This window comes from Bufo gargarizans, chromosome 2 (genome assembly GCF_014858855.1).
Source record: "Bufo gargarizans isolate SCDJY-AF-19 chromosome 2, ASM1485885v1, whole genome shotgun sequence".
Classification (NCBI taxonomy): domain Eukaryota; kingdom Metazoa; phylum Chordata; class Amphibia; order Anura; family Bufonidae; genus Bufo; species Bufo gargarizans.
The window spans coordinates 48,302,736-48,309,705 of record NC_058081.1 but is presented as its reverse complement, the minus strand read 5'-3'; the positions used below and the strand labels follow the sequence as shown (position 1 = coordinate 48,309,705).

Genomic DNA, 6,970 nt, shown 5'->3' with positions numbered 1-6,970 from the left:
GCGTTATTAGCAACACAGATATAAAATATATTATGGTTGTGCACACCTCATTAGGAAGAATTCAACACTTACGAGCGTAGGCTCCTATAGTCTTAGGTAATTTATTCACGTAGGTATGAATTTCTGGCGTAGAAGTATATGAGGTGGATAAACTGAGGAAGGAGACTGGGATCTCCGAAACGCGTATGGTGAGAGAGGACCCCCCAGTCAGACGCCATACATCAGCCAGATTTCTACTTCTGTTTTTATATATGGTCTTTGAGATATACTGCAATCAGGTCGTCTCAAGCATAGCGATGCCCATATTGTGACCCTGAGGCATGCATCCATTGTAAAGAGAGAAAAACACCTCCTGTGACTTTACCAGATAAACTTCCTCACTAATCTGAAACATCTAATCGTGAGTAACCTCCATCGACCACCACATTGATCTAGGCTGCCATAAGCCTTTTTCTATATATTGTCCTACATACTGCACCTGGAAAGCGACATGCTGTTACTTTTTCTGCAACATTGGAAACATATATAGCTATTTCTATTAAGAGTTGCAGTAGTCTTACTGTGGATTAACCATTTACTGGATACATCCCAATTCCTGTATAAACTTGTGAGTAATCTGGATCTACTATATTATATTAAAGGGCTTCTGTCACCCCACTAAACTCTTTTTTTTTGGGGTACTTATAATCCCTATACTGCGATATATCTATACATTATGTTATTAATCATTTTCGTTCAGTAGATAAGGCAAAAAACGTACTTTTATAATATGCTAATTACCTGTCTACCAGCAAGTAGGGCGTCTACTTGCTGGTAGCAGCCGCAAAAAAACGCCCCCTCCTCCTGTTGATTGACAGGGCCAGCCGCGATCTCCTCCTCCGGCTGGCCCTGTCTGCATTTAAAAAATCGCGCCCCTGTCTTGATTCGGCGCAGGCGCTTTGAGAGAAGGAGGCTTGCCTCCTCAGAACTCCCTCAGTGCGCCTGCGCCGATGACATCTTCTCTTTCGGTGATGTCATCGGCGCAGGCGCACTGAGGGAGTGCTGAGGAGGCGAGCCTCCTTCTCTCAGAGCGCCTGCGCCGAATCAAGACAGCCGCGTGATTTTTTAAATGCAGACAGGGCCAGCCGGAGGAGGAGATCGCAGCTGGCCCTGTCAATCAACACAAGGAGGGGGGCGTTTTTTTGCGGCTGCTACCAGCAAGTAGACGCCCTACTTGCTGGTAGACAGGTAATTAGCATATTATAAAAGTACATTTTTTGCCTTATCTACCGAACGAAAATTATTAATAACATAATGAATAGATATATCGCAGTATAGGGATTATAAGTACCCCAAAAAAAACAACAGTTTAGTGGGGTGACAGAAGCCCTTTAAATAAGCCAACTAAAGGACCGCTGGGTATGTATTTCATTACTGCTACTTACTATTGCAACATATTACTCCACCTGAAAGTGATACATTGTTGCACAACTGGAAATATATTGCAGCCATCTCTACCAATAGATGTCACGGTCCTGCTGTGGATAGACTATTCCGTTGGATGTACCCCAATTTTTCCTTTTATCCTTACAGTTTATTACAGTTTTTATTGGATACGACTCTTACTGTGGATGTTCTAATACGGATGAATTGTTTATTGGATGGATTATAGTTTATATATATTTTTTCACTAGTCCTTTTCCCATATTTTATTTTATTTTTACACCTATTGTGGTCCGTAATTGCTACACTATCTTTGGGATGAACTTTAATAAATTATTTTTTTGCATAAATCTTCTGCACATTTTTGCACAATATTTTGTGATTATGGATGTCAATGTCAAGTATTAATAATATATATAGGAGCAATTTTAGAGTTTTTATGTAATCCTGTAATAACTGTTGGGTGAATTGTATCATATACAGATTGATACATGTACCCCAAACGGTACTGATCAGGTGTTCCACAAAGAATATCTGGGATATCCACTATAGGGATCCAATCATATTTTCTGGTCCCTGTCGTTTGAAATCTGATACTTTCTGGACAACTATTTATCCACCTCATATACTTCCACCCCATACATTCATACCTACGTGAATAAATTACCTAAGACTATAGGAACCTACGCTCGTAAGTGCTGAATTCTTCCTAATGAGGTGTGCACAAGCATCATATATTTTATATCTATTTTCTGTCTTATAGACTGGGTGAGTCTGTATTGGTTGGGGGAACCCACTCCATATACATCTACCAGGTGAGACATCACAAACCATAACTGTTATTAGCAACACACTCTAACCTACTGAGCTAACCGGCCAACTGTCTCCATAATGGGATCTCCCTCTTTATTATCTGGTCACATGATCCAGGAGAAAAGCACACACCCCATTGTCTGGTCACATGATCCAGGAGGAAAGCACAATCCCCATTGTCTGGTCACATGATCCAGAAGGAAAGTACACACCCCATTATCTGGTCACATGATCCAGGAGGAAAGCACAATCCCCATTATCTGGTCACATGATCCAGGAGGAAAGCACAATCCCCATTATCTGGTCACATGATCCAGGAGGAAAGCACAATCCCCATTATCTGGTCACATGATCCAGGAGGAAAGCACACACCCCACAGCAGGTCTGAGGCACAGTCCCTGTAATGTCCATTCACAGGAGACATTTCTATTACACTAATCCCACAGTCTGTGAGACAGTAACCATGACAACACCCCCTTCCTCTGCTCTTGTACACACGGATATGATCGCCAGCAGGTTTGGGCTCAGAATGTCACACGCCCCGAGTTGTCAGTCAGGGTGGTGTCGGAGTTCGGTGTAATCACACACTCAGCCTCCTCCATTCATCATGTCTGTTTCTCCCAGAGGAGGAACAGGTAAGGATTGACCTCACTGACAATGCCCCCACACCGCTCCCAGCAGCCACCGCCCGTCCCGCGCTCTTCACCGACCTCAGGGCGAGGACGCCACTTCTCCCTCACCGCTGTACGATAGCATCACAATGAGCGCGGGCTGCGGTCACGTGACGCCTCGGTCACCCACGTTACAAACCGTCGCTCTCTGTCTCCTCACTCGGCTAATAAAGACCTATTGAAAATGTTTCATTTTGCTCAGCAATCGCTTCGCCCATAATGCACTGCGACTTGTGATTTGCATCTAGTCTTTAGGGCTCTTTCACACCTGCGTTCTTGTCTTCCGGCATAGATTTCCGTCGTCGGGGCTCTATGCCGGAAGAATCCTGATCAGTTTTATCCTAATGCATTCTGAATGAAGAGAAATCCGTTCAGGATGTCTTCAGTTCCGGAACGGAACGTTTTTTGGCCGGAGAAAATACCGCAGCATGCTGCGCTTTTTGCTCCGGCCAAAAATCCTGAAGACTTGCCGCAAGGCCGGATCCGGAATTAATGCCCATTGAAAGGCATTAATCCGGATCCGGCCTTAAGCTAAACGTCGTTTCGGCGCATTGCCGGATCCGACGTTTAGCTTTTTCTGAATGGTTACCATGGCTGCCGGGACGCTAAAGTCCTGGCAGCCATGGTAAAGTGTAGTGGGGAGCGGGGGAGCAGTATACTTACCGTCCGTGCGGCTCCTGGGGCGCTTCAGAGTGACGTCAGGGCGCCCCAAGTGTATGGATGACGTGATCGCATGGCACGTCATCCATGCGCATGGGGCGCTCTGACATAACTCTGGAGCACCCTGGGAGCCGCACGGATGGTAAGTATACTGCTCCCCGCTCCCCGCTCCTACTATGGCAACCAGGACTTTAATAGCCTCCTGGCTGCCATAGTAACACTGAACGCATTTTGAAGACGGATCCGTCTTCAAATGCTTTCAGTTCACTTGCGTTTTTCCGGATCCGGCGTGTAATTCCGGCAAGTGGAGTACACGCCCGATCCGGACAACGCAAGTGTGAAAGAGGCCTAACTCAGTCAGTAAAGGGCATTACGTCGCTGCACTGACCATTCGGCCATATTACAAGAGGGCATCCCTAGGTCACAGCGTCCTTCCGCCATATTAGAGAAGGGCATGATTCCTGTTATGTGACTGTGAAGTATATTCGGCCATCTTATAAAAGGGCATTCGTTACTACAGGGACTTGCAGCAGAGTCTTTAGGACACTTCTGTCTCTGCAACACAGAAGGGCAGTCGCTTAAATCCGGCATTAGTTTTATTGCTGACGCTCGGTGCGGCCGTATGAGCCCCTTAGTGCAAAATGTCATGGCGCCCTCTAGTGATTTTCACAAAAGTTCAGCAATTTTTTCGGACAATTTCAATGGGCAGCGTTGCCCTTAGCGCTCGCTGTGAAGTCATGCCACATTTGGTGGTTGCTGTGTCACGGAGTGATTGTTGTAAGGGGCAAGGCATGAGCGCTGGATTTCTCCATAGCAACCATTAAGGTTCCGGCTTTCATGTCTCATTGGCCCCTAAAAAAATAAAAGCAACGTCCTGATTGGCTCGGAGGGGGGGGGGGGGGCTCCTCTGATTATCCCTTTGGCCAATTTTGCTAACTTTCCACCAAAGGGCCTTCTAGTAGAAGCCGATGGGGGGGGGGGGGGGCTGACGCTACACAACCAGTACGCAGGTATTCGCATGCAGAGTGTGAGGCTGTTTTATGGCAGTCTGTATTCTGCTGGCGAATCATACATACTGAAATTACATTGGGGGATTGATATTTAACCGCTTCCCGGCTTAGCGATGCCATTTCACATCCTAATACATTTCCAATAAGGCATGATGAGGGGTTCAATGGATCTTTAAAGGGCAGCGGTACCCTTCTCGATCACCCTGATCACTTCTCACTGTCGGTATGGGGTGGCTTCCCCGATCCATGTTCAATAGTGATCTTAGAAGTGTAAGAGAAGGAGGCACCCTCTGTCAGCCCATAGGAACCCCAATTGCGGTGCAGATCAATTTCTGTGATGGCCTTGAGGTCTGCCAGAGGCATCTAATGCTCCCCAGGTTGAGGTTCTCCAGCTATTGCATAACGTCTACTCCCATCATACAGCTATCAGATCATGATGGGAGTTTGCAACAGTGGGAAAGCTGCAGGTTGGAGATTACCAGTGTGGTATCATCATTCTCAAGAGGTGGCACCCACACCTATAGGACATCTATGTCAAATTGGCATAAGGAGACAGGTCCAAATTCTCCAGAAGTGGTATCCACACCTGTATGACATCTGTGGTATATCGGCAGATGGAGACTGGGCCTCATTCTCGAGAGGTGGGACCCACCCCATAGGACATCTATAGCAAATCACCAGGAGACAGGGCGTCATTTTTGAAAGCTGGGACTCGCATCTATAGGACATCTATGGAATCTAGGCGGATGGAGACAAGGTCTCATTCTCCAGACGTGAAAACAGCACCTCTTCTACATATAAATGTCCAAATGGGAATACCTCTTTAAGGGGAATGTGTAATCAGAAAATGAGCTATTGTTTAAATTATGTTTTAATATTAAACATAATTTTAGGAATTTTGGGTGAAATGTACATAACCCTGCAATGTTCACACTGGCCACTAGGCCAAATAATTGGTCATGATTTCCTGTTCTGTACAGGTAATTTCATAGCAGCTAACATTGTTATCACCACAGGCAGGATTACAATTACAAGTAACACCCCTGTGTATAGATAAGACAGGATCCACCATACACAATCGGCAATTGTCAGAGCTTATCTGCTTCCTCCTTACCTCCGCACAGGGCACAGAGCATGCCTAGAAGACTCTCCCATAGAAGACAATGATGTCCCCTCCATACCGCTGTGTCTATGGACCATTTGGTGGCTCACAAAAGACCGAGTGACCAGTGTGAAGACTGCAGTATATTATATATATTTTAATAATGTAACGGAAGAATTATATTCAATATAAAAATGTGATTTAAACAATGCTGCCGACACATTCACTTAAAGGGTTTGTCCAATCCTCCTTTGAGGCAGGGGCTACACGGTGACGTCATAAAAGCCGCGTAGCTCGGGTGGGTTCGGAAAAAGCCGCGGTGAGGAGCTGTTATTGCCGTGAGACTACTGCAGGTGAGATGCGGTATTACGTGGCGCCCACTGTAATGATGTAGAAAACAGATGAGAAGCAAATCCCCGGCTGCACTTCCGCCTCTCCCCAGCAGAGATCAGTGTTCTGCTATAAATGATCTGGGATTTCTGGACAATAAATGTAATAAATCAAATTCTAATAAAACGGTATAAAGTGACAAACACAAGGCACTGCTGAGATTCGAACTCAGGATCTCCTGTTTACTAGACAGGTGCTTTAACCAACTAAGCCACAGCGCCAGGTACTGACCAGCACCAAGCAGTTTCAGATTCCTCATTAACAATGATTGACTACTACTCCCAGCATTCACTTATTTGTACTATCCTTGTGGCATTTCTAAATGTACCCCTGGGACAATCCCGCCAACGCAGCGCGGACACAAGCAAGGTCATTCCTATGTTCACACCTCCTGAGAACTACAAGTACTCGCTGCCTCTCATCTTCCCTTTACAGAGCCTCAATTCCTCGATCCAGCTGCAGAATAGTGAGTGCAGCTCTGGAGTATAATACAGGATGTAACTCAGGATCAGTATAGGATAAGTAATGTATGTACCCAGTGACTACACCAGCAGAATAGTGAGTGCAGCTCTGGAGTATAATACAGGATGTAACTCAGGATCAGTACAGGATAAGTAATGTATGTACACAGTGACTGCACCAGCAGAATAGTGAGTGCAGCTCTGGAGTATAATACAGGATGTAACTCAGGATCAGTACAGGAGTAGTAATGTATGTACACAGTGACTCCACCAGCAGAATAGTGAGTGCAGCTCTGGAGTATAATACAGGATGTAACTCAGTATCAGTACAGGATGAGTAATGTATGTACACAGTGACTGCACCAGCAGAATAGTGAGTGCAGCTCTGGAGTATAATACCGGATATGACTCGGGATCAGTACAGGATAAGTAATGTATGTA

General features: G+C 45.6%; 2 non-coding genes across 2 annotated transcripts; both read right to left on the bottom strand.

The window, feature by feature from the left end:
- Positions 1–2,758: 2,758 nt before the first annotated feature.
- On the bottom strand, positions 2,759–2,893 carry LOC122929837. Its single transcript, XR_006388053.1, has one exon. It is a non-coding gene; the product is annotated as a U8 small nucleolar RNA (small nucleolar RNA).
- Positions 2,894–6,215: 3,322 nt separating this feature from the next.
- Positions 6,216–6,289, bottom strand: TRNAT-AGU. The gene has a single exon. It is a non-coding gene; the product is annotated as a tRNA-Thr (tRNA).
- Positions 6,290–6,970: the final 681 nt, after the last annotated feature.